This window comes from Schistocerca serialis, chromosome 4 (assembly GCF_023864345.2).
Source record: "Schistocerca serialis cubense isolate TAMUIC-IGC-003099 chromosome 4, iqSchSeri2.2, whole genome shotgun sequence".
In the NCBI taxonomy this organism is placed as follows: domain Eukaryota; kingdom Metazoa; phylum Arthropoda; class Insecta; order Orthoptera; family Acrididae; genus Schistocerca; species Schistocerca serialis.
The window spans coordinates 235,096,533-235,123,701 of NC_064641.1; the positions used below are offsets into that span (position 1 = coordinate 235,096,533).

Here is a 27,169-nt window from a genome sequence, read left to right on the forward strand (position 1 = left end):
AGAGCTGCATCAAACCAGTCCTTGGACTGAAGACCACAACAACAACGCTCTACAGAGCGGAAAAATTTTATGGAAACACAAAAGAAATGTTATCTAAAGTGCAGTAATAGCTTCTGCCCCTCTAGTCGCCTATGGCGACACGCCTACATCTGTGGGGCTTCGCCTTCGACCTCAATCGGGTGTCGACGGCGCCGCGCGGCCGGCGAGCTGCAGTCTGCGGGCAGCGGCTGTGATCGGAGGACTCTTTGCCACGCAGGTACGTCGCACGTCACTGAGGCTTTCTTTCTGTCAGAAAGTGGCTGATACCGAAGTTCCTCATATCTAACTTGTGGCCTTCCATGCTTCGCGTACAGGCACGGTGAAAACACGAACTCGAAAGCCCAAACATGAAGGTGAATAGAAAATGCACAATACAACGCGGGTGGCATGTCTCCATCCCAAATACTACTTTCGTAGCTGTTTTCTCTGTCTAGTAATTTCCATTTCTTATGAGTCCACCAGTAAATATTCGTATAATCAGTGCTACAGGAAATCATCTTTCGTAACTTTGCGTCATGTACTCGTAGCACCCCGGGAACAAGAAGCAAGATAAGCCTCAAATTTGATCGTGTGGTGTGGTCTGTTTCTTGCAATTTAACACAAAACAAATCTGGATCATGTATTATGAGTTTTTCAGTAGTAAAAAGATCTGTTGTAATTTATTCCGGGCGCTCTTGCTTATTTTATCATCAAAGAAAACACGAAGGAGTTGTAAGGCACCAAAAATCTCCAATGAACTGTTCAGCCATCTAACTGCGCCTGAAAGACAGATGTTCAGTTACGGATGACCAATTGCGGATGTTAAAGTTCGGCCGGCCGGAGTGACCGTGCGGTTCTAGGCGCTACAGTCTGGAGCCAAGCGACAGCTACGGTCGCAGGTTCGAATCCTGCCTCGGGCATGGATGTGTGTGGTGTCCTTAGGTTAGTTAGGTTTAATTAGTTCTCAGTTCTAGGCGACTGATGACCTCAGAAGTTAAGTCGCATAGTGCTCAGAGCCATTTGAACCATTTGATGCTAAAGTTCAACTTTCTCGTATAGCACGCGTCACATGAGAAGGATTATTTTTTCATATGGGATCCAGGTTAGTAAATTCTAAATTTATGATGTCCAGATATAGATTAATAATTGACATGCATTCACAATATTTCTGGTGTGCATTTTCTAAACGCATTTATATGAAATAGGCACTCACCTGTTAAGTAAATAATATCGGAATCTAAGTAACATTCTGTTTACCTAGTCAAAAATTACGACAGATACGCGAAACGTGCCCGTGAAGGTAGCAAACTGTTCCGTGATTCACGACACCTACACGTTCCGTAATCCAAAATTACTTCAACTTCGTTTACAGCAAGAAGTGATTTTGATCTCTCCAGGTGACTACGCTGAGAACACCAATATTTTTTTCCATTACGTAAGTTTTGGTTAGTTAACATGAAACGAAATTTCGTTTGTTAATGGATTTAAACGGTTAAGAATTTAGTATGGTATCTATGCACAGACTTACAGTGATGAGCCACAGACATTATGACCATCTACTGAACAGCTGTTGCCGGCCGGGGTGGCCGAGCGGTTCTAGGCGCTTCAGTCTGGAACCGCGCAGGTTCGAATCCTGCCTCGGGCATGGACGTGTGTGACGTCCATAGGTTACTTAGGTTTAAGTAGTTCTAAGTTCTAAGGGACTGATGACATCAGAAGCTAAGTCCCATAGTGCTCAGAGCCATTTGAACCATTTGAACAGCTGTTGATCATTTTTTGAATCGTAATTAGGCAGCGAATCTTTGTGGCATAGATTCGACAATTCCTTAGTAGGTTTCAGGATGTATATAGCACCAGGTATCTACACAGGGTTACCCAATCCCCGTAAATTACCGAATGGCGATTTGTAGGCGCGGAGGTGGCACCCAGATTTGTCCCCGATATGGTCCTTCGGGCTCCGATGGGGCCAATATTATGGTCAAAACATCAACGTTTCATTATAATGCTCCTCAAGTCACTGAAGTGCGAATCTGGCCTTGTGACACAGACAATTATCCTACTAGAAGACGTCACAACCATCTTGGAACACCTTAAGCTCGAAGGGACGCAGGTGGTCCGCAACAATGTTCGCCTAGTTCACACCTGTCGTGGTGCCTTCGATTACTACCACAGGTCCCTTGGAAGCCCAGGTGAATGTCCCCCACAGCACGATACTGCCCTACAGGCCTGTGTCCTCAGTGCAGAGCATGTTTCGAGCGGCCATTCCCCCGTATAACGGCGTATCCGAACACGATCATCGAGAGACTGTACCAGGAAAAGTGACTCATCCGACCAGGCGACACGTTTTCATTGATCCTGATACCAGTCTCTATGATCCCGTGCCTAACTGATGATGCGGTTGGGTCAACTTGCAAACACATGGCGGTCGTCTGCTGCGGAGCTCAGTATTCAACAGTTTGCTTTGATCGGTGTGTTCTGAAACACTGGTGCCTGTGGAAGCATTGTACTCTTGTCACAGTTCTAGCGGCTCCCCACGTTGGAGATTCGAGTCCTCCCTCGGGCATGGGTGTGTGTGTGTGTGTGTGTGTTGTCCTTAGCGTAAGTTAGTTTAAGTTACATTAATTAGTGTATAAGTGTAGGGACTGATGACCTCAGCAGTTTGCTCCCATATAACCTTACCACAAATTTCCAAAATTTTCCATGTTCTGTGGTGAGGCGTGCACGTCGAACACCCTATCGTTTGCTTGTGATTTCACGATGCTATAACCATTTTCCACTAATGATCACGACAGTATCACGTGGACAGCCGACCAGCTTCGCCGTTTCCGAGATGATCGTTCCATGCGACGGACCATAACAATCTACCCTTTGCCAAAGCCTGCTTCATCTGTGGATTTCCCCCTTTGCAAAGCCGGCCGGGGTGTCCGAGCGGTTCTAGGCGCTGCAGTCTGGAACCGCGCGACCGCTACGGTCGCAGGTTCGAATTCTGCCTCGGGCATGGGTGAGTGTGATGTCCTCAGGTTAGTTCGGTTTAAGTAGTTCTAAGTTCTAGGGGAGTGATGACCTCAGAAGTTAAGTGCCATAGTGCTCAGAGCCATTTGAACCCCTTTGCAAACATAGTTCAGATGGCTCTAAGCCCGATGGGACTTAGCATCTGCGGTCGTCAGTCCCCTAGACTTAGAACTACCTAAACCCAACTAACCTAAGGACATCACACACATCCATGCCTGAGGCAGGAATCGAACCTGCGACCTTAGCAGCAGGCCGGTTTCGGAGTGAAACGCCTAGAAGCGCTCGGTCGCAGCGGCCGGCTCCCTTTGCATGCAGTTTCTTCGCCAGAATGATTACTCCTTCGTCTCTCCTCCTATTATAAACATTTCTTTCCGCGTCACGTGCCCGCATCTCCAGCAGACAGCATTCAGTCTCGTGATAGTGATTGCCGTGTTTAGGCTCATCGGTGTATAACCTAATTTTAAGATCGGCGTTGCTTATAACATTTTAACAGTAGAAATGCTCTGAGCATAACTAAAGATTGCACTGATGGTTAACGTAATAAACACAGTAACTAACTGTAAGCAAAATAATTGTGTCCGATTGATGTGAACTACACCCTAAGGGAAGAAAAAACGACGCAGCATGAAGGAATTATCCGAATGGGATGAAAATCGGTAGATGTGACTTTAATGTCAAACAGATGGTTACAATTTCAAAAAAATGGTATGCTTTATTCAAGAGAAAGAGCTTCAAAAATTGAGAAAGTCGACTCATAGAGTTGTTGGATGTCCTGATGAGGGATATAGTGCCAAATTCTGTCCAACTTGCGCTGAGATCACCAAAATCCCTCGCTGATTGGATCACCCTGTCCAAAATGCTTCAAACGCTCGGTATTGGGGAGAAATCCGGGGAGCTTGCTGGCCAAGGTACGGACTGGCAAGCACGAAGACAAGCAGAAGAAACTCTCGCCATGTTGGGATGGGAACTGTCTTTCTGAAATCTAAGGACAGGATGACTTGCCATGAAGGGCAACAAAACGGGGCGTATAATGCCGTCGACGAACAAGTGTGCTGTAAGGGTGGCGTGGATGACAACCAAAGCCGTTCTAATATGAAAGGAAATGGCACGCCAGATCATCACGCGTGGTTGTCGCGCAATATGGCGGACACAGTTAGGATGGTGTTCCACCGCTGTCCTTGGCGTCTCCAGACAAGTCTTCGCTGATCGTCGGGGCTCAATTCGAAGTGGGACTCATCACTGAACACTATTCAGTCAATGAGATTCCAGGTCGAAGACGTATTTAGAGTAGTGACGGACGGTAGTGGGATAACAATCTGTCACCCACCATACGGCCCGACAACCGTGAGTGATGCTCTCGGGTTCCATTTCATTTCATAGAAGGACCCCTCTGGTTGTCACACGCAGCACCTTTAGCGCACAGCGGTAAGCCGATGATACTTTATGCCTCGTTTCTCTTCCCATCTGAGGACATTTGGAGCATTATTGACAGGACCATCCAAAAATCTCGGAATCTGACGATCTAAAGCACCAGTTGCGCATAATTTGGCACGATATGCCTTAGGAATACATCCAACAACTCTATCAAGAGCCAGAGGCGGACCAATCCATAGGGACTTGCTCAATTTGTGAAGCATTTTCTCTTAAAAAATCATCCAATTATTTTGAAATTTTAATCCTTTTTTGTCTGCACATGTACATCGCATCTACAGATTTCTGCCCCATTTTGATAAGTCGTTCGGGATGCGTTGTTCTCTCTCTCTCTCTTTCTCTTTCTCTCTCTCTCTCTCTCTCTCTCTCTCTCTCTCTCTCTCTCACACACACACACACACACACACACACACACTGTCTTAGCGTGTTTTTTTTAGATGCCATGTAAGCATGTGAAGAAGAGCGATAGCGCTCTATTGAAATGAATGTCCGAGTGGATGGAAGGACAGTGGAAGCCGTAAGAAATAGGGCCATTGTGTATGCTGCAAGTGTTCAATACATAGTGCCTTACGAAACACTAAGCCAACGTATGATCCGCGTTAGAGAGAACAAGACAACGCGAAATATAGTAAAACTAACTGTTTCTACAAACGAGCTTGAAGCTGCTCTAGCAAAGACACTTCGAGACTTAGTGTAAACAGATTTTTCTATTACTCCCCATGATGTTCGCAGGACAGCCTAGGGTTACTCAGAACTCGTGGAAATTCGACATTATTTCAGCAAAAAAGATAAAATGACTAGGTACGACTAGTTCCATATGACGGAATCAGGCTACATTAAAGAAGAAGCATTATATTCATGTGTTTTATGAACTTCAGACCAGTGCTATCTGTAGTGCTTTTGATGTACAGCCACAAGCTGCTAACAAAATCGGTCATCTCTCTTGAATATTGTATGAAACATGACATTCTGGCTTTGTACTTTCGCTGCCATACAAGAAACGCACTCCAGCCTTTTGACATGGCAGTTTTCTAGCCACTGGACACCTTCTGCAAACAAGTGTGGCCGGCCGGGGTGGCCGAGCGGTTCTAGGCGCTACAGTCTGGAACCGCGCGACCGCTACGGTCGCTGGTTCGAATTCTGCCTCGGGCATGGATGTGTGTGATGTCCTTAGGTTAGTTAGGTTTAATTGGTTCTAAGTTCTAGGGGACTGATGACCTCAGAAGTTAAGTCCCATAGTGCTCAGAGCCACTTGAACCAAACAAGTGTGTTGTTAAAGGATGCTCAGCCACTCACAGCAGGCGCTAACAAAAAAGCGGTTTGGTTCGCTTTAGAGAGAAGCCTGGGAAATCGGCTACAGTCCAAAGTCCCGTAGGATGTTTCAGAGGAATAGGAATTTCCTCTACAAAGCGGCTGGCAATGCCAGAAGAAAAGTTGATTTCTGAAACAACACGGGGCATCTAAGAGACTGATTTCAGCACCCATTTATGGAAATTTAAAATAGAGATGTTGGGTGGAGCAAGATGCGTATTGTCGTCTCCCAAGAAGCCTAATTAGAGGACTAAGCGTCGAGGTGGGATTACGACGAAAGGGATGGAAATATTGACAGCTCTTTGAAGAATACGAAACATTAAGCTCACGGAAGAACTGTCAGTTTCTACTAAGCCACTGAAGGGAAAAAGACTGCTGAAAGAACGAAACTGCAAAAGTACTTTAAAGAAAATGAAGCACGAATCATATGGCGAAAGAATTATCATCATTTAGACAAAATAATGTACGAACGACGGGAAGGGGAAATGTCCGGTATGAACAATGATATATACCCGCAGAATAATACCAGCAGAGCTGCCTATCCTAATGACATCCGACAGGTCAGCAATAACAGTGCCGCACGCCCGCACTCCATGATATACAGAGCGAGATGCAAAATTCAGAAAATTTTAGAAACCAGTAGTGAAAGCTAGCTCTACCACAGGGATACGAAGCAGTTACCTCTTGACTGATTGCCATCAGATATATGACTGGAAGGAGGTTTCCTATATCTCAGTGCCAATCCTTCATCAGAAGCAAACTGAACGACAGAGAGACTTAAATGTTAAGTAATAAAATTGCTACGATTCGCACAACACAGAAATGAATTAGTAGATATAGTGGCAGTTCTCTGAAAGATTATGTGCAGTATACCGACATACCTAGAAAATTGTTGTGAAATGCGCAGTCTCAAGGGCATATCTTCGTCAGTAGTATCAACTGACGTGGACAGTAATATGCTTATGACAATGTTCTTCAAGTGTTGTGGATCGTAGCAATGAATGCTGTTATTTCAGTGTCGAACAAAAATGAACAGTGACATGAAGTTTAGCTAGACGATACAGAAACACCTTCTCGCTGTTTATTTATTTTGTTTATTGTTTTATCCTCCTCACGATTTGGACCATTAGGTCCTCTGTTACATTTAACCACGCATTCATTACGACGCATTTGTGAAAGTTCTTACATATCACACGCATTTCAAAACTTATAAAAAGCTATTACATAAATAATGGAATCAGCAACAGCGCTATTACGAAAAAAAAACAAAGTTTATATTCCATTCTGCAAAACAACGTAATAAAGACAAATTAAGGGCACCTAGATTAAACTGTGGGTAGTGGCAGCAAAGGACACGAGGAGAGGTAAGGGGAGCGAAGGAAAGAGGCGCTGCTAGGTGATGAATAGAAAGATAAAGCTGCGTAAATGGAAGACTATGTGAGCATTTGTTATACTATCTGACACAGAAAAAATGGTTGTTTGGTTGATTTGGGGGAAGGGGCCAAACAGCGAGGAACCATCCCGGAATTCGTCTGAAGCGGTTTAGGGAAATCACGGAAAACCTAAATAAGGATGGCCGGACATGGGTTTGAACCACCTTCCTCCAGAATGCGATTCCAGTGTACTAACCACTTCGCTCGGTGAAAAACGGCCATAGATGTTAGTTTTTAAGTAAAGTTATGAGATGACAAAAGTAAATACTTAAGCTTTTCCTTAATGCATCATAGCAATGAATTGCGCACAACGTGCAGGTGACTGATCCAGGTGTAGACAAAAGCACTGGAGAAGGAATTAATATTTTCGATTCATGGATGCGCACAGCTAAGGTACTAGATAAGTAGGACCTTGTGCTACGTAACACAGAAGTGAATGATGTGACATAGCGTATGGTAGTCACGCAAGTTTTGTGTCATGCTTTCACAAAACTTTAGAACGCATGATGAAACACCAACTGAGATATTTCTAGAATGAAATGTTCACTCTACAGCGGAGTGTGCGCTGATATGAAACTTCCTGGCAGATTAAAACTGTGTGCCGGACCGAGACTCGAACTCGGGACCTTTGCCTTTCGCGGGAAAGTGCTCTACCAACTGAGCTACCCAAGCACGACTCACGCCCCGTCCTCACAGCTTTAATTCCGCCAGTACCTTGTCTCCTACCTTCCAAATTTCACAGAAGCTCTCCTGCGCACCTTGCAGAACTATCACTCCTGGAACAAAGGATATTGCGGCGACATGGCTTAGCGGCCATTCAACGAAACATAATCGATATGGGCTTTCGGAGCCTAAGGCCCACTTGTGTGCCCTTGATGACTGCGCGACACAAAGCTTTAAGCCTCTCCTGGGCCCATCAATACCGACATTAGACTGTTGATGACTGGAAACATGTTGCCTGGTCAGAAGAGTCTCGTTTCAAATTATATCGAGCGGATGGACGTGAACGGGTGTGGAGACAACCTCATGAATTCATGGACCCTGCATGTCAGCATGGGACTGTTGAAGCTGGTGGAGGCTCTGTAATGGTGTGGGGTGTGTGCAGTTGGAGTGCTATGGGACCCCTGATAAGTCTAGATACGACTCTGACAGGTAACACGTACATAAGCATCCTGTCTGATCATCTGCATCATGTCCACTGTGCATTCCGAAGGAGTTGGCCAATTCAAGCACGACAATGCGACACCCCACATGTCGAGAAGTGCTACAGAGTGACTCCAGGAACACTGTTCTGAGTTTAAACACTTCCGCTGACTACCAGACTCCTCAGACATGAACTTTATTGAGCGTATCTGGGATGCCTTGCAACGTGCTGTTCACAAGAGGTCTCCACCCACCTTACTTTTACGCAATTATGGACAGCCCTGCAGGATTCATGGTGTTGGTTCCCTCCAGCACTACTTCAGACATTAGTCGAGTCCATGCCACGTCGTGTTGCGACCCTTCTGCGTGCTCGCCGGGGCCGGCACGATAATAGGCAGGTGTACCAGTTTCTTTGGCTCTTCAGTGTATATCCATTTAGTTGTAGGCAGATCAAGAACAAAGAAATGCGCTATCTCTGTTTCTATTATTATAACAAACTTATGCAGTAATCAAATCAAACTAGAGTAAAGTTATACATAGTCCTGCAATACTTAAAACGATTCTATAAGAGAAACATGAGAAAGAGAACCAGAAAAATTTCTACTTTATTTGACTGAAGAATGTGGCGGTAGCGTGTGTCTTCAAAGAAGTGAGAAAAGTCTTTCCTCCATAGAAGGCTAGAAAGACCACCTGACTGGAAGACAAACTGAAAACTATACAAGGAATGCATGGCAGACTCATGTGTAATCTTGGGGAACATTTTTCAGAAAAATGATGATGGAATATAAATTTTTAATGTTACGTTTAGCATGATATTCGAAAAATGAACTGTGTTCGATTACCTTTTGCATTAAATCTCAAAAGGAAAGCTTAAAATCTGCGCCACAGGGTTATCTGAATTTTGAAATCGCTTGGATTCGTGAGTCCAGTCAGGGTTGAGCACTCAGACACGTTGGCTTCAGAGCAGGAAAATAATATGCAGCTGATACTAGTTTTTTGTTCCTTCCTGTTTTAATTAATAACCTTGAATTCACTATTGGTGCTATTGAAAGATGGGATATTTCCTTGTCGACAGAGAGGATCTTTGTAACGCTTGAGCAGTGGCCTCTAGTCATGAAACGTACCCATGTTGCTCCTCCACGGAGCCGAACAGGAACACACTGGAAGGAGATCCAACTGAATAACAACTTAGTTCTATACTATTACTCACCAAGCAGCCCTCTTTAGTTATTTCCGTCCACTCATAACTGAAATTTGAAAGACAGAGCCTTCCAGATACAAACTTTCCAAAATGAATCTATTTTTCTTTTTTTTTTTTGTGGCAGTTCAATAACTTCGACAGTGGACAAGTAAAGTTGTTGTGTACTTACACTCGCTTGTCTGAAGAGATGAACTGCAAGCTGCTGATTTCCCGCAAACCATTACTACGAATCTTAAATAATATTCAAATGTTATAGCCCAGAAATCAGTGAAACTTGAATGAAGTATCTTGACAGGAGAAAAATTTGGTTGCACAAATGAAAATACCGTAGGCATAATATTCTTATTTACTTTTAATTTTTATTTTTAATAGTTGAAAATTGATAAGTCCGATACGAAAGTACTTACCTTATATTTATGTACTATATGAAATCATTGACTAAAATCTATAACGAAATTTCTGGAACCCAATAGACAAAGGGTACTCCATCTGCCCCCTAATCATGCACAGACATTTGGGAACAATCTTTGCAAGAAATGCGATATTAAAAAGTTAGGTTTAGGTTCTGATGTCCTTAATACTTTTCAACGTGTATTAAGTCAATAAATGAGTTTTATGGTGCACCCTCTTAGTCACATTTTTTGGCATGTTGTTTAATGTCTGTAATTGTGCAACTTCTTTGGAGTGAAAATTTCCCCGAAAAACAACTATGATAATAAATAAACATTAGCCTATGTATACAACAACATTGTATGTCAATATTCTCCTAGTGTTTACTGTGGAACATGCGTTAAATCTGTCGTGTTTTATCAGAAGAAAAATAAATAGTTACAAAATGTAGCAAAAGATGGCGCTGTAAGCATGATAATTTAATAGTAATCGACTACAAATGACAAATGAATCATACAACAATGCCTAAAGTGTACGTTTGACGTTAAACAAACTGTACCACTCAGTGTGCATGGGTGTACATGTTTGATACTGTTAGTTACGTAAGCCCGTCCACCACAGCCATGTCGTATCACATCGGATGGGAAAAATTGGTTTTTAATTGTCCTGAAGCGAAAACCCTCAAAAAAATGCATCCGTCAAAATCCAATCGGATTATTAATTTCCGTGTGACCGGCGCAAAACACGTTCAATATGCTTTCCACCGTTTTCTTCAGTAAGTTGAAATCGAGAAACAGCGTCTTCCACAACCGATCGAAGTGTTCCTGGGGTCACATTCAGAATGTGTTGCGCAATGCATGCCTTCATGCAGCTAAGTTTGCAATCGGAACACTGAACACAACATCTTCCAGATAGCCCCACAGCCAGAAGTCACACGGATTTTATCAGGTGATCGGGAAGGCCAGGCCGTTGGGAAATGGCGGCTGACAATTCTATCATTTCCGAAATGGTGCTTCAGCAGCTGCTTAACCGGATTTGCAATGTGTGTAGGTGCGCCATCTTGCATAAAAATGATCCCATCCACACATCTACGTTGTTCGAGAACTTTAATGACGTGGTTGCGCAAAAGACACTCATAGAGCTTACCAGTGCCGGTACAGGTAACAGGACCGGAAGCACCTGTATCTTCGAAAAAATACGACTCTATGATAAATTATGCCGTAAACACGCACCACACAGTGACCTTTTAGGGATGAAGCGGTACTGGTTGATTTGCGAGTGGATTTTCCGTTGCCCATATTTGACAATTCTGTATTCACATATTCTGTCAGTTGGAAATGGGCTTCGTCTATCCACAAAATCTTCCACGGGCAATCATTGTCCACTTCCATGCGAGCAAGAAATGCTAAAGCGAAGGTCTAACTTGCTGGCAGGTCAACGAAAGCAACTTGTGCACATGGGTAATTTTGAATGGATATAATCATATTGTGATGTTGCAATTCTTCTTATTATGTCCGTGCTTGCTAAGAAATGGGAAGAAGAATTCCGCCTTATGCAAGACACCTTTTTTCTGTTTTGTTACATCCAGACATGTTTCAGCACATTTTGTGCTATCATCAGTGGTTTTTTTTAAATTTTTTAACTGTAAAATTGTTGTTACATATTTACAATTGTAAATATTATATACCAAAAGTTTTGCTAAATGTTAATATGTAACAACAATTTTACATTTAGAAAATAAAAAATAACCCACTGAAAATAGCACAAAATGTGCTGAAACATGTCTGGGCGAAATAAAACAGAAAAAAAGTATCTTGCATAAGGCGGAATTCCTGTTCGCATTTGAATGGATAGCAAAGAAGGTGTTTACGCACCGTGCTCACGGGTATGTCCAATGTTCTGGAAGTTCTCCGTTTGCACACCACCATTCGTCTCCTCCTGTATTACTGTGGCCACTGCTTCCACTGACATCGAATCAATTCGTTTCCTCCCTCTACCTAGTTGCACCCTCCCCCCATGAACCATGGACCTTGCCGTGGGTGGGGAGGCTTGCGTGCCTCAGTGATACAGATAGCCGTACCGTAGGTGCAACCACAACGGAGGGGTATCTGTTGAGAGGCCAGACAAACGTGTGGTTCCTGAAGAGGGGCAGCAGCCTTTTCAGTAGTTGCAAGGGCAACAGTCTGGATGATTAACTGATCTGGCCTTGTAACAATAACCAAAACGGCCTTGCTGTGCTGGTACTGCGAACGGTTGAAAGCAAGGGGAAACTACGGCCGTAGTTTTTCCCGAGGGCATGCAGCTTTACTGTAGTGTTAAATGATGATGGCGTCTTCTTGGGTAAAATATTCCGAAGGTAAAATAGTCCCCCATTCGGATATCCGGGCGGGGACTACTCAAGAGGATGTCATTATCAGGAGAATGAAAACTGGCGTTCTACGGATCGGAGCGTGGAATGTCAGATCACTTAATCGGGCAGGTAGGTTAGAAAATTTAAAGAGGGAAATGGATAGGTTAAAGTTAGATATAGTGGGAATTAGTGAAGTTCGGTGGCAGGAGGAACAAGACTTCTGGTCAGGTGACTACAGGGTTATAAACACATAATCAAATAGGGGTAATGCTAGAGTAGGTTTAATAATGAATAGGAAAATAGGAATGCGGGTAAGCTACTACAAACAGTATAATGAACGCATTATTGTGGCCAAGATAGATACGAAGCCCACGCCTACTACAGTAGTACAAGTTTATATGCCAACTAGCTCTGCAGATGACGAAGAAATTGAAGAAATGTATGCTGAAATAAAAGAAATTATTCAGATAGTGAAGGGAGACGAAAATTTAATAGTCATGGGTGACTGGAATTCGAGTGTAGGAAAAGGGAGAGAAGGAAACGTAGTAGGTGAATATGGATTGGGGCTAAGAAATGAAAGAGGAAGCCACCTGGTAGAATTTTGCACAGAACACAACTTAATCATAGCTAACACTTGGTTTAAGAGTCATGAAAGAAGGTTGTATACATGGAAGAACCCTGGAGATACTAAAAGGTATCAGATTATATAATGGTAAGACAGAGATTTAGGAACTAGGTTTTAAAGTGTAAGACATTTCCAGGGGCAGATGTGGACTCTGACCACAATCTACTGGTTATGACCTGTAGATTAAAACTGAAGAAACTGCAAAAAGGTGGGAATTTAAGGAGATGGGACCTGGATAAACTGAAAGAACCAGAGGTTGTACAGAGTTTCAGGGAGAGCATAAGTGAACAATTGACAGGAATGGGGGAAAGAAAAACAGTAGAAGAAGAATAGGTAGCTTTGAGGGATGAAATAGTGAAGGCAGCAGAGGATCAAGTAGGTAAAAAGACGAGGTCTAGTAGAAATCCATGAGTAACAGAAGAAACGTGGAATTTAATGGATGAAAGAAGAAAATATAAAAATGCAGTAAATGAAGCAGGCAAAAAGGAATACAAACGTCTCAAAAATGAGATCGACAGGAAGTGCAAAATGGCTAAGCAGGGATGGCTAGAGGACAAATGTAAGGATGTAGAGGCCTATCTCACTAGGGGTAAGATAGATACTGCCTACAGGAAAATTAAAGTGACCTTTGGAGAGAAGAGAACCACTTGCATGAATGTCAAGAGCTCAGATGGAAACCCAGTTCTAAGCAAAGAAGGGAAAGCACAAAGGTGGAAGGAGTGTATAGAGGGTCTATACAAGGGTGATGTACTTGAGGACAATATTATGGAAATGGAAGAGGATGTAGATGAAGATGAAATGGGAGATACAATACTGCGTGAAGAGTTTGACAGAGCACTGAAAGACCTGAGTCGAAACAAGGTCCCCGGAGTAGACAACATTCCATTGGAACTACTGACGGCCTTGGGAGAGCCAGTCCTGACAAAACTCTACCATTTGGTGAGCAAGATGTATGAAACAGGCGAAATACCCCCAGACTTCAACAAGAATATAATAATTCCAACCCCAAAGAATTCAGGTGTTGACAGATGTGAAAATTACCGAACAATCAGTTTAATAAGTCACAGCTGCAAAATACTAACACAAATTCTTTACAGACGAATGGAAAAACTAGTAGAAGCCGACCTCGGGGAAGATCAGTTTGGATTCCGTAGAAATACTGGAACACGTGAGGCAATACTGACCTTACGAATTATCTTAGAAGAAAGATTAAGGAAAGGCATACCAACGTTTCTAGCATTTGTAGACTTAGAGAAAGCTTTTGACAATGTTGACTGGAATACTCTCTTTCAAATTCTAAAGGAGGCAGGGTAAAATACAGGGAGCGAAAGGCTATTTACAATTTGTACAGAAACCAGATGGCAGTTATAAGACTCGAGGGGCATGAAAGGGAAGCAGTGGTTGGGAAGGGAGTAAAACAGGGCTGTAGCCTCTCCCCGATGTTATTCAATCTGTATATTGAGCCAGCAGTAAAGGAAACAAAAGAAAAATTCGGAGTAGGTATTAAAATCCATGGAGAAGAAATAAAAACTTTGAGGTTCGCCGATGACATTGTAATTCTGCCAGAGACAGCAAACGACTTGGAAGAGCAGTTGAATGGAATGGACAGTGTCTTCAAAGGAGGATATAAGATGAACATCAACAAAAGCAAAACGAGGATAATGGAATGTAGTCGAATTAAGTCGGGTGATGCTGAGGGAATTAGATTAGGAAATGAGACACTTAAAGTAGTAAAGGAGTTTTGCTATTTGGGGAGCAAAATAACTGATGATGGTCGAAGTAGAGAGGATATAAAATGTAGACTGGCAATGGCAAGGAAAGCGTTTCTGAAGAAGAGAAATTTGTTAACATCGAGTATAGATTTAAGTGTCAGGAAGCCATTTCTGAAAGTATTTGTATGGAGTGTAGACATGTAGGGAAGTGAAACATGGACGATAAATAGTTTGGACAAGAAGAGAATAGAAGCTTTCGAAATGTGCTGCTACAGAAGAATGCTGAAGATTAGATGGGTAGATCACATAACTAATGAGGAAGTATTGAATAGGATTGTGGAGAAGAGAAGTTTGTGGCACAACTTGACCAGAAGAAGGGATCGGTTGGTAGGACATGTTCTGAGGCATCAAGGGATCACCAATTTAGTATTGGAGGGCAGCATGGAGGGTAAAAATCGTAGAGGGAGACCAAGAGATGAATACACTAAGCAGATTCAGAAGGATGTAGGTTGCAGTAGATACTGGGAGATGAAGAAGCTTGCACAGGATAGAGTAGCATGGAGAGCTGCATCAAACCAGTCTCAGGACTGAAGACCACAACAACACAACAACCTAGTTGCACACCAAAAGAACCCCTGTTTTCGAATTTCCGAATCATTTTCTCCAGAACCACGGCAATCACTAGACCAAAGCCTTTATTCAAATCCTTCAGTGTCCGGAATTTCTGCAGAATGACGTGTGCACAGTCATCACTCGCGTAATACAGCTTTACAAGCAGAGCGCGATCCTGCATTGAGATAGTCATGGCGAATCACAGACGCGAAAGGAGGAAAAGCAGTACCTTGTATTTATAGGTCGTGCAAGCGATGTACGAACCAGAAGAGTGCACGGACTGTCGTGAATGCCAGTTCTCTCTTTATCCAACGATGTTTCCCGAGAGTGAAGTCTTTCAAAGATTCGGTAAGTTCGCTGACTGTAAGTATCTCCGTTACACTTTCGTATGTCGTGTTCTGATCGTATTACAGTTCTAATAGCTCTTATCTGAATTCGATGTCTGATGTCTTCCCTACTGTAAAACTCGAACTAGACTCCAGAACTTGTCAAACTAGCGTTTTGTATGCATTTTTTGTTAACAGATACAGCTCAATTTTCCAGAAGCCTTCCAACGAATCTATGTCTTTCGTACCGCAGTTTATACACGTTTGTCTCCATTTCGTATTGCTCTGCAGTGCTACTCGTAGTTATTTAGAGATGTCACAAGTTCTAGAAGCTTGCCTCTAATCTTGCGTTCGGACACTATCGGGCTGTTTCGCTTCACAGTGACTGCCATAAATTACCAAATGTGCGGAAAAGATTCTCAACAGATTCTAATGTTCCGGAGTTTACGTCTGTAAAATTAGTATGGTCTATAGTGGCATGTGCCTTAAAGGGACACTTCCTCGGATAGCCACTACCCAGTCTTTCTTAAGTTAAAAATACAAAACATCTAAAATATGATGCTTTACTCCATGGGTTATACGGCGTAATTCTGTGCCGAAGAATATCTAAAAATACTCTGGGCTTATACGGCAAACTGATAATCCGTGTACTCCACTCAGAGACTAAAGTAAAGGAATACTAGGTAAATAAGGTGGGCATCCAAGTTCCGAATGCATATTGAAAGTGGTCAATTTAAGTTGCACATTGTTCTGTAAAGTTTTAACTTATATTTTGTCTTCCTTTGCGATGGGTCATCTTCTATGCCTGCCGCATGGCACTTATTTGTAAATGTCCGTCTCGATAACACAAATTTTTAATTCATGGTAACTGGTTTCTGCTACTTCCATCTTCAGATCATAAAAGATTCTGATTTAGGTGTCAACGTCAAAATCTATATATGTAGGTACATAATAAGTAAATATGAGTAGGTTGATATCTAAATCAGAATATTTTATGATCTGAAGATGGCAGTAGCCGAAACCAGTAATCCTGACTCTTAAAATTCTTCTGACCAAGAAGGACCTTCACAAATAAGTGCATAACATCAGCCAGGTCTCATTTACAAACTTAATGTCTTCAGTTAATACAACATGGCATCTGTCAGTTTCTTTTTGGCAACAGTCGAAAGAGACTGCAATTTTTGTGTGGAAATTGTACTGTACCACTAAGAAACTATACGTGAATACATCTCGACATTATGTGGTCGGTATGTTACTGAACTGAAAAGAGTAGGCACTCAGATCACACAGAATTCAGAAACTTCACTGTCAAAATTATAGTCAGATCTTGTCTGAGTGTTTGAGACGAGGGAGCAATGACAGGGAATGCAAATTTCATGTGATGTGAGTTTCTCAACGAGTAATCCGTGAAAAGTGTTTCGTAACGAACAGCTGACTTTCGCAATAAAGTTGGTAGAGCTACCTTGAATGACAATACACAATCGCCTTTTATGTGCCCACGATATCGTTTATAGTTCATGACTGGGAGGCGATAATGAAGGTTTAATCTTTAAAGGGAGTCACAGACATCAGTTTAATTTTAGGTCTTGCCGGATGTAACGCCCAGGAACCAGAACGAATGGAAAGAGGAAAAAATCGAGAATAATGTCAACCAAGCTACAAGAAATGTATCGTCGTGTGTAGAAACATAGGAAAAACCACATCATTCAGGCCACAGAGAGCTGGCCGAGATTTTCAACAATTAATTGTTCACCCTGTCGAATTTGAAGTAATGGGTTTGTATCGTGTAGGAGAATATCCATCAATAAGCAGTTGTCAACTTGCACATGAAATGCATACTTCGAACAGTAGTGGGTGTACATCACTGGTGGGGCAACGGTTACCAAAAAAGAATGGGGACAAGGAATGGGTCCAAATAATTTTGAACCCAGAATTCAGTTCTGTGAAGAGATTAAACAGCGAAATACTCTTCTTTAGAACTTTCTAAAGTTGCTCAACAGTAATAGTGCTTTCATGTGTGACAAAAACTATCCCACTCTCATTATCAAATGACTAGGAACAATTCTCTGTCAACGTGTGTGCTACAATGGTAAAAATAAATTTAAAGGCTATTATATGCAACACCCTCTGGACGCTACTTGGTGTTCATTCTAGATGTTCAGGCACAGTTGTCCACTAGAGGATGTGGTTTCTACATGATGATGCATTATCCCACTTAAATAGCGATGATCGTGAAAACCTGAACAACAGATATCCTCATCGATGGACTGGAAGAGGAGAGCCATGTCAGTCGCGAACGAAGCATCTCACTTTTACGGACTGTTTTCCTTAAGGGGTCGTATGAAGTTGATAGATAAAACATTAGTAGAAAATAAAGAGAATATACTTCCCTCATTGCACAACAGCAGCAGGGATATTTGAGAACGTTGTTTTTCACGGCAGCTTTCTAGAATAAATGTTTCACTGAGTTCTTGTCTCGTCAGATTTGCCAGTCTCCAGGGTTCGACGACTTTCCCGTCGTCATCATTTGGTGATATTACAGCAGGCCGTGAGGACCTCTAGTTGGTCGAATTATGTCATCGAGACGTCACACAGTCACGGATTTTCCGTATGTTACCAGAGATTATGATGAAGTACGTGACTGAAGAACAATGCTAGCGATGCAGGTTGCGTTAGATGGTGTGTTCATCTGCCCGAAAAACTACTGCCTATTGTTATAAGGTCCGTTGCATTCGGCTACTGGTTCTCCGACTTCTTAGGTCAGCAAAAGCGATTCATTGATAGCAAACACACTGAATACTAGCGTACACTTTTTGAATCGACGTAAGGTACGTTTTCGCCAGGTGCACGGGACTTGGTTGTTGTCCTTTTCCAATCAAGTTTAAACTAGAAAAGTCCTAGGCGGCTTTCACCGTCCGCCTGTGTGACGAGTTCTGCCAGTCGTCCTGCTCATTACATCAGCGGCCGCTTAGAATGGCCTCTTTCCGCCTTTGGCGGAAGCGTCGTACAGCCTCAGAGCAGATCTGTAGTCCATTTTTTGTCCGTGCTGTTTTATAATGCACAGTTCTCAGCTTGCCCCTCAAAGCAATGGTATCTCTTTTTATATACGAAACAAGTTGTCAAGGAAGATCCGGTACATGGGAAAACATGGCTAACGACCCATTAAAAAAACTGAACTTTGCTATTTTCTAAGACATTTTTGAGTCAGTAACTTTGAGGTGTGTCTTTTCTAAGCAGTAATACCTACGAGAGGCAGGAGAAAAGTTTCAGACATTCAGTGAAACGCTGTATTGTCAAAATGAAAGTATCAATTTTTCACCGTGATCGCCTTTTAGGTTGGTTCAGTCTGTCCGCAGTTTCTTCCACTGAATCAGTTGCATAGCTGATAATTGATTCTCGAAGATCTGCAAAATATCTATATGCAGCTGTCATAGAAATTCATTGGATTCATAAGATTTTACAACTGCAAATATTGTTCAAATGTGTAAATAGGTGGATGTGACGAAGATAGTACTAAACCTCTTCTAGCTAGTGGAATAGCCACTAGATCTTATAAAATATGCTCAACGTGTTTTTTATAAACTTATAAAACACTTACATAAAAGCAGTTTTGTTCGTTTAAGGTTCACTATACCAGTGTTTTGTAGTGTCCCTGTTACTTACATTATACATAAATAATATATTTTGTGAAAGCACATAATGTACTTTCGTGTGATGTAAGTTACTGAGGAATTTAATGTTTTGTTTCTTGTTTGTGTAAAGTTGCTCGTAACTTTTGTTGTTGTTTTTATCACCACGTTGCTTGATGATGCCCATGGGGACGAAATTAGCTATATGATGATGATGATGATGAGGTCCCATATTCCGAGGAGCATAGGGGACGATGCGGTACACTCGCACCGCCGTATTAGGCAAGGTCCTAGCGGAGGTGGTCTGCCATTGCCTTCCTCCAATGAAATATTGTTTGTTAGATGTAAAAGACAACTTAGGAGGGTAAATGACTTTTTTAAAGAAATTTAATGCGCCTGTCGCACCAAGCATAAAAAAGACAAATTCTTTCATATGTCTTTTCTTTTTCACGTGCTTTATTGATTACAGCCCAATAAAATACCGCTTATTGGAAAAATGTGAAGCACAATAGCATCACTTATCTACCATAGAAGGTAAACGAACTCTTCCTGTGCGCAGACGCATCTCGAAAATAAAGAAAATGATACAAGAATTAACCTTACAATAAAACACTTATTTGTTATTTTTTTATGATAATTTCATAAACCTTCGTGAAACATCAAGTATGCACTGTCACAGTATAGTGAAGCTGTAAGCGTCATTAAACCTATCGATAATAGAGGCTGCGAAAACATACGCTCGATATGACCAAAAGCAATTGAAGATACTATTGAGATAAAAATTTGATTTGATCAGTTATGCAGAAACTGTACTGGCACAAACACATAACTGGATGACTTGCCCACGAGGACACTACTAGTGACCACCGCTACGGTCGCAGGTTCGAATCCTGCCTCGGGCATGGATGTGTGTGATGTCCTTAGGTTGGTTAGGTTTAAGTAGTTCTAAGTTCTAGGGACTGATGACCTCAGATGTTAAGTCCCATAGTGCTCAGAGCCATTTGAACAATTTTTTTTTTTTTTTGAGCCACCGAGGGCACAGAGGATACTGCGACTGCAGGGACTTATCCCTTGCACGCTTCCCGTGAGACCCACATTCCCAACTGTCCACAACTTACATTCGTAGTGTTCCTAATAGATATTTACCCATTCACTCGTTACGAATGCGCACGCTTTGCCCGAACTCTTACGGAGTCTGGCGCAAGTAATGAGTGAATGGGCAAATATCTATTAAGGACACTACGAATGTAGGTTGTGGACAGTTGGGAATGTGGGTCTCACGGGAAGCGTGCAAGGGTAAGTCCCTGCAGTCACAGTATCCTCTGCGACCTCGGTGGCTCAAATGGAGCCGGCACGGTAGCTCAGCGTGTTTGGTCAGAGAGGCGATGGCCCTCTGTAATAAAAAATCTGAGTAAGGGAATCAACGATCAAATTGAACGGATGCCATGTGACGTCCGCCCAGAGCAAACGCAACGAACAACACCGAACAAAAAAAAAACTAAAAAAAAAAGGATGGATAGAGTGTCTGCCATGTAAGCAGGACATCCCGGGTTCGAGTCCCGGTCGGGGCGCATATTTTCAGCTGTCCCCATTGATGTATATCAACAACATCTGTCGGCAGCTAAGGTTTTCGATTTAATTATCCTTAAATTGCATCACATTACCCATAAGGTATTGTTATGCCCTGCTAGACTGTTTCCAAGTGTATCTTTAGTCCTTTTGGTGCCGTATTTGACCACCGTAGTTTATGTAGAAGTTGTCTTTGTTCCTAATATTATATTCATGATGTTGCCTACCAAGCAGGAGGTACTCAACAAATACAGTGATAGGCCGCCGCAATAAGGACACAGCCACCCACCAGGCGTCTCTCAGCTCTGTGCAGCAGCCTCCAGATGGAGCTCACAAGCCTGGACCTCTTCCTGCTTCTGCATCACTACTCCAGCTCGTCATATACGTCCACCGATAGTGTGGACAGCTGCCATAGGGGGCACTGACAATCGTTGACTACATTGCTTCCGCCTCGTACTGACGAACACTGAAATTTTTCTGCCAACAGACGTTACACACGACGTGCCACAGACACTCGGGCAGTCAAAAACCAATAATAAAACGGTTCAGTTCAGAGCCTGCAGTCGCTCTTTATGGAGGGCAAGGACCATTAACTGATTGTCTGCACAATTACAATCAGTTACAGCGACAATACTACAGACTACCAAGTGACACCAAAGTTCTTTAGATTTCACTGTGTTAGATTTCAAACATAAAGTGCCATACCTCAAATTGCGACAAAGGTAAGAACCATTTGGTAACATACTCTTATTAAAAGTTATTTGTTACTTCTTACTGTGATGCCTCATTTCTGTTATAGTGCCACCTGTCAGACAAGTGCTTGCTAATCATAGTGTGCTGCCTTCAAGGAACCATAGAAATTGGTTCAAATGGCTCTGAGCACTATGGGACTTAACTTCTGAGGACATCAGTCCCCTAGAACTTAGAACTACTTAAACCTAACTAACCTAAGGACATCACACACATCCATGCTCGAGGCAGGATTCGAACCTGCGATCGTAGCGGTCGCGCGGTTCCAGACTGTAGCGCCTAGAGCCGCTCGGCCACTCCGGCCGGGTAAGGAACCATAGCAGGGAAACATTTTTCTGCTAACACAGAAGTTTGGGCTGAGTTAATAGCAGCATTCAGTTATTACTTTCACAATACGTATTTTGCACTAATTTTTGAAAAAAAGTCCTAGGACATTAATGAACATACAAGGTATTTCAGGGCGAATAGCAAATATTTTAGGGGTTGGTAGCGTAAATTCGAACAAAACATTCTGCATAGCGTGTGTTCACTTTTTGTTGGCTAGAGAAGTGATTCAGCTGTAACTAGAGTCGTAAAACTACCGTTGTTTAGACTGTCATAAGTGTAGACTGTGGTAGTTTTCCTAACAGCCTTGGTCAGTTAAGATCGTACCGGCATTACCTGAACATAAGGTGTGTTGCATATCTGTCTGGTGACTAATCAAATCGATGGCTTTGTTTATGTAGGCAGTCAGTGTCTTCCTAGATTCCCTGAGAAACTGGAAGTGGTGTACCATTTAGAGCACGAGTGAGGGTATGTAAAGGGTCGCTTCGACATGTTTCTGTTATTCATAAACATCATTTATCAACAGTAACAGGAAACTCTTGCCTTTGATCATGATGACATACATTCTATTGAGTACGAAATAAGAATAATAATTATATACATTTTTATGTATGTGCTTACAAACTGCGTTTGCACCACAAGTAATTGCTTTGGTTACATAAGAACGAGGAATGTGATCTATTAATTAACTTTCATTACTTATAAAATGCAGTTTACGAGTAGTGGGTAAGGATATAAAATTCGCAGTGGAATAACACAGAATGATGTCCGGTTCTGATTACGTGGGGAAAAAAACGACAGACAGACAAACTGCAACTGTTGACAGAATCGTTAATAACCGCTTTAAACAAGGAGAAGTTGTCGCTTCCCAGTTCCTCTTTTACACATTCATTTATGTTTATTTCCCTACCAATGCTACCAAAACTGCAGGTTACTACGTCATTTACATACTGTACAAAACTAACGAACTTTAGTTTTCGTTGACCGTAACTCTAGTTCTAACCCAAACAAATACTCACAAGATGTGTTAAGTAAACGCAAATCATTAAGCTCAAATTTGATTATCATAATTCCTACCTTCGACTTCAGTGCACTGTAGACTTCTCTTCGCAACACCACGTGAAGCTCCACTAGGAGGTCCTTTATGAAGGCAGCACTGTTCGTAATCCGAAGGATCTGTTAATGTCTTGTGTTTGCTTTTTCTTTGTACACACTAATTTCAACCACCCCCGCAGCCAAAAATCTAAAGGGGTAAATACGGGGATCTTGGCGGTCAAGAAATGTGCTCATTTCTGCCGCTCCATCTTCTGGGGACTATAGGAGTGAATACCGTATAGACTATAGGAGTGAATATCGTATAGCACTGTTGGCTGGGATATCCCACAGGGTGGATTCAGCCGCCGGTAAGAAAGAGCGTTCTTCCTCCGCGTTCATTGGCCCCTTTCCTTGCGGATTTTTGACACTTGTGTCATATGTGTATTTGTAATGTGTAGGTGAGAGTAATGGATGTGTATATTGAATAGTGTTACTTTTTTGTTGTATGGTGATGACGATGATGTGATGACGATGGTGATGATGATGATGATGATGAGAGAAGGGAAAGGGTGAAACCCAGATGGTGGCACGCGGCCTTCTCTACCACAACAGCACAAAGGAGCCGCCGAGATCAACGTCCCCATCCCACTGAAGGATCTCAATCAACAGTGTCACATGCCCTCACTCCACGAGACACTGCGGAGAGGTTTTTGAATTTAATCCAAGATACTGGCGCAAAGACTACTGATCAGGAACTTTCCGGCACCACGTCTCTTTCCCTTGCTAATCGAATATTGGCAGTGAAAATTTACTTCACCAACGGAATTCGAAATGGCTTATCTGGTGTGTGCTAGCGACCACGGCTCCAGCGGTTTCGCGAGGAATGTGAGGTTTAGATTACGTGCCACCTTACGACTAGTTTGTACAAGAGCTCCAACACACTGGAAGAGCATACTCATCGCTGTAGCGAAAGGAGCCTCTTCCTATAATGCTGGCAGCTCCTTTCCATGAAATTCTAGATAATGTGGCCCCGTAAGAAGACGCTAAAACGATACAGTAGAACAGGCTAACAGATCTTGATTACAATTATGTAATCTCAAGCACAACACCTCAGCCTTAACTTCAATCGAAAACTGACAATCAAGAAACAAAGCAATAGCAATTGGAGTACCATCAAGGACAATGAAAACGTATCTCTGTAACCAGCCGCATATCTGTAACAAATGAAAAGTGGACACATGTTATATCGAATGTATCATTCGGTTTAGTCTATACTCCCACCTCCTATTATATTTACTATTCCTCCTGTAACACATGTACACGTTCTGAAACAGTTGCCAATTTGAGATGCGGTACGAAAGAATAGTTGCTGTGTTTGAAGCGGTGTAACACAACATGTACACACACACACACACACACACACACACACACACAAGCAAACACACACACACACATATAGTGAATTGCATAGTAGTGGTGTAGACGTATACATATGTGCTGATTTTTTCAAACAATTTCTGTATCGCTGCTAATTTAGGTCTGCGTGTTAGTGGTAAGTGTTTACGGTTGTGGGTTTTCGACATTATTCGTACTTTAGCTATGTCATGGTGCTAAAGTGAAAACGTCGTAATCCATGTGTTTGGCCCCGATAACAGGCTCTTTCACGTTTACAGACGTCTTTCAGCTGCCTCCTGAAACGTATATACATATTGCTAGTCTTTGTGCCATACTGATCTTAACCACACGCTTGCCAGTGCTGTGTTTGTCTTAACCCATGTGGACAAAGTGGAGGCTGCATACAGTAAATAGTTGGAAGGCACAAGAAGCATATTAAATTGTTACAAAACACATAGGAAAATATTCAATGTATACATTTATTTTTTGTTATAATACTGCTAAGCTGATTATTAGACCCCTGTGCCTGATGATTGTCAAGTTACCATGTATGCAATGTGTTTAGAAAATTCGACTAAGTAAAACATGCGATATGGAGGAATCAGTTGAAAAAATAAAATGAATAAAGTACTCTGTATAATTCTTCCCAGTCCGTAGCAATCTGCGACTCAGCGTACTGGGCGATGTGGGTGCCCCTAAACATCAAAAATGAATTCCAATATGCCACGTTTACGGCGAAACACCCCTCAGAGATTTGAGACCAAAGTAGCACTCTACCATCAGATAATTTAGTGCATCAACGAACTATTTGCCGCAAGCTTAAAGAGATAAAAATTCATAGAGCTTCGATTTGCGCATAATGGAAGAGTCAGAGATGATGAAAGGAGAAAAGCTGAAATTGATTCATTTCGCTCTATTCTGCACACAAAACATCCAGACCTGTCAGATTCCTCAAAAACAGGTATCAGCTTCTAAGAAAGCTCTTAGAGCATACTTGAGGTATCCTGCTTAACTGCAAAATCCAAACCACACACAGTATTGGGGAGAAATAACTTCTTCCTGCAGCTACCAAAATGTGCGTTGAGTCTGAAGTCGAAGATGATACAGTGGCTCGTCATATTGACGCAAAAGCCATTGACATGAAAAATCAATTGCTACCAAGTCCTCATGATAGCTCAACTGTAGCACTGTATCAGAGGGGAAGAGCGAACATCAAAGGGAACTCCGGCAATCGATTACTATCTCGAAAGGACATCAGGAGGCAAGATTCTTGTCCTCGACGAGCAAGTGAAAAAGTCCATTAAAAATTACTCCGAATCCTAAGGTCGTCACGACCAAGAATTTCGCAATGTCTCGAGAGTCTGTGCACAAGGCGATTCCTGAGTGGTTCCTCGACCGGTGGCGAATCATGAGTCTGAATTTTGGAGAGGCCAGAAAACACATTAGAAACTCTCCTTTCTTTCTAATGCACACATATCTAACGTTCCTAACGACGACGACTACCACCACCACCACTAAGATGACGCTGACGACTACTACCACTGCTACCGCTATAGCTAATAATAGCAGTAATAGTAATATTATTAATAATGTCAGTTGCTTTTATTGACAAAGGAACTGGTAGATGGGGCTTTTGAGCATTGTTACCTGTAAAACAAAGTTCTTCTTTTAAATCTTTCGACATCATCGTCGTAACATGTATCTCGGATTTAAAGTATTTGCAGTACTGGTTTATCAATTGAGGTATACGCAAGAAGTGATAAGTGACCCTGGGCCCAACTGGTCTCCAAATAAGTTTTTATGCGTTTAAGACAAGACAAACTCCTTTCAACTGAAGCAATTGTTGCAGAAGTCGTAGAAATTACACAGTATGAGATTTTCACTCTGCAGCGGAGTGTGCGCTGATATGAAACTTCCTGGCAGATTAAAACTGTGTGCCCGACCGAGACTCGAACTCGGGACCTTTGCCTTTCGCGGGCAAGTGCTCTACCAACTTTTCCTTTCTTTCAGGAGTGCTAGTTCTGCAAGGTTCGCAGGAGAGCTTCTGTAAAGTTTGGAAGGTAGGAGACGAGGTACTGGCAGAAGTAAAGCTGTGAGTACCGGGCGTGAGTCGTGCTTCGGTAGCTCAGTTGGTAGAGCACTTGCCCGCGAAAGGCAAAGGTCCCGAGTTCGAGTCTCGGTCGGGCACACAGTTTTAATCTGCCAGGAAGTTTCATATCAGCGCACACTCCGCTGCAGAGTGAAAATCTCATTCTGGAAACATCCCCCAGGCTGTGGCTAAGCCATGTCTCCGCAATATCCTTTCTTTCAGGAGTGCTAGTTCTGCAAGGTTCGCAGGAGAGCTTCTGTAAAGTTTGGAAGGTAAGAGACGAGGTACTGGCAGAAGTAAAGCTGTGAGTACCGGGCGTGAGTCGTGCTTCGGTAGCTCAGTTGGTAGAGCACTTGCCCGCGAAAGGCAAAGGTCCCGCGTTCGAGTCTCGGTCGGGCACACAGTTTTAATCTGCCAGGAAGTTTCATATCAGCGCACACTCCGCTGCAGAGTGAAAATCTCATTCTGGAAACATCCCCCAGGCTGTGGCTAAGCCATGTCTCCGCAATATCCTTTCTTTCAGGAGTGCTAGTTCTGCAAGGTTCGCAGGAGAGCTTCTGTAAAGTTTGGAAGGTAGGAGACGAGGTACTGGCAGAAGTAAAGCTGTGAGTACCGGACGTGAGTCGTGCTTCGGTAGCTCAGTTGGTAGAGCACTTGCCCGCGAAAGGCAAAGGTCCCGAGTTCGAGTCTCGGTCGGGCACACAGTTTTAATCTGCCAGGAACTTTCAAATTACACAGTGTTTGAAAGTTTCTGGAAGAATTTGGTCCTTTTCATTCTCAATCATTCTTTTGCTAAAGTCTCCCAAACTGATAG

The 27,169-nt window shown here is 42.6% G+C and overlaps 1 protein-coding gene across 1 annotated transcript in view; it reads left to right on the forward strand.

The window, feature by feature from the left end:
* The first annotated feature begins 225 nt into the window (after positions 1 to 225).
* The window catches only part of LOC126474373 (uncharacterized), a 308,480-nt gene continuing 281,536 nt past the window's right edge, over positions 226 to 27,169 (forward strand). Inside the window, exon 1 of the mRNA XM_050101839.1 lies at positions 226 to 256. The gene's annotated coding sequence lies outside the window, so the exon portion shown is untranslated. The remainder of the gene's footprint in view (positions 257 to 27,169) is intronic.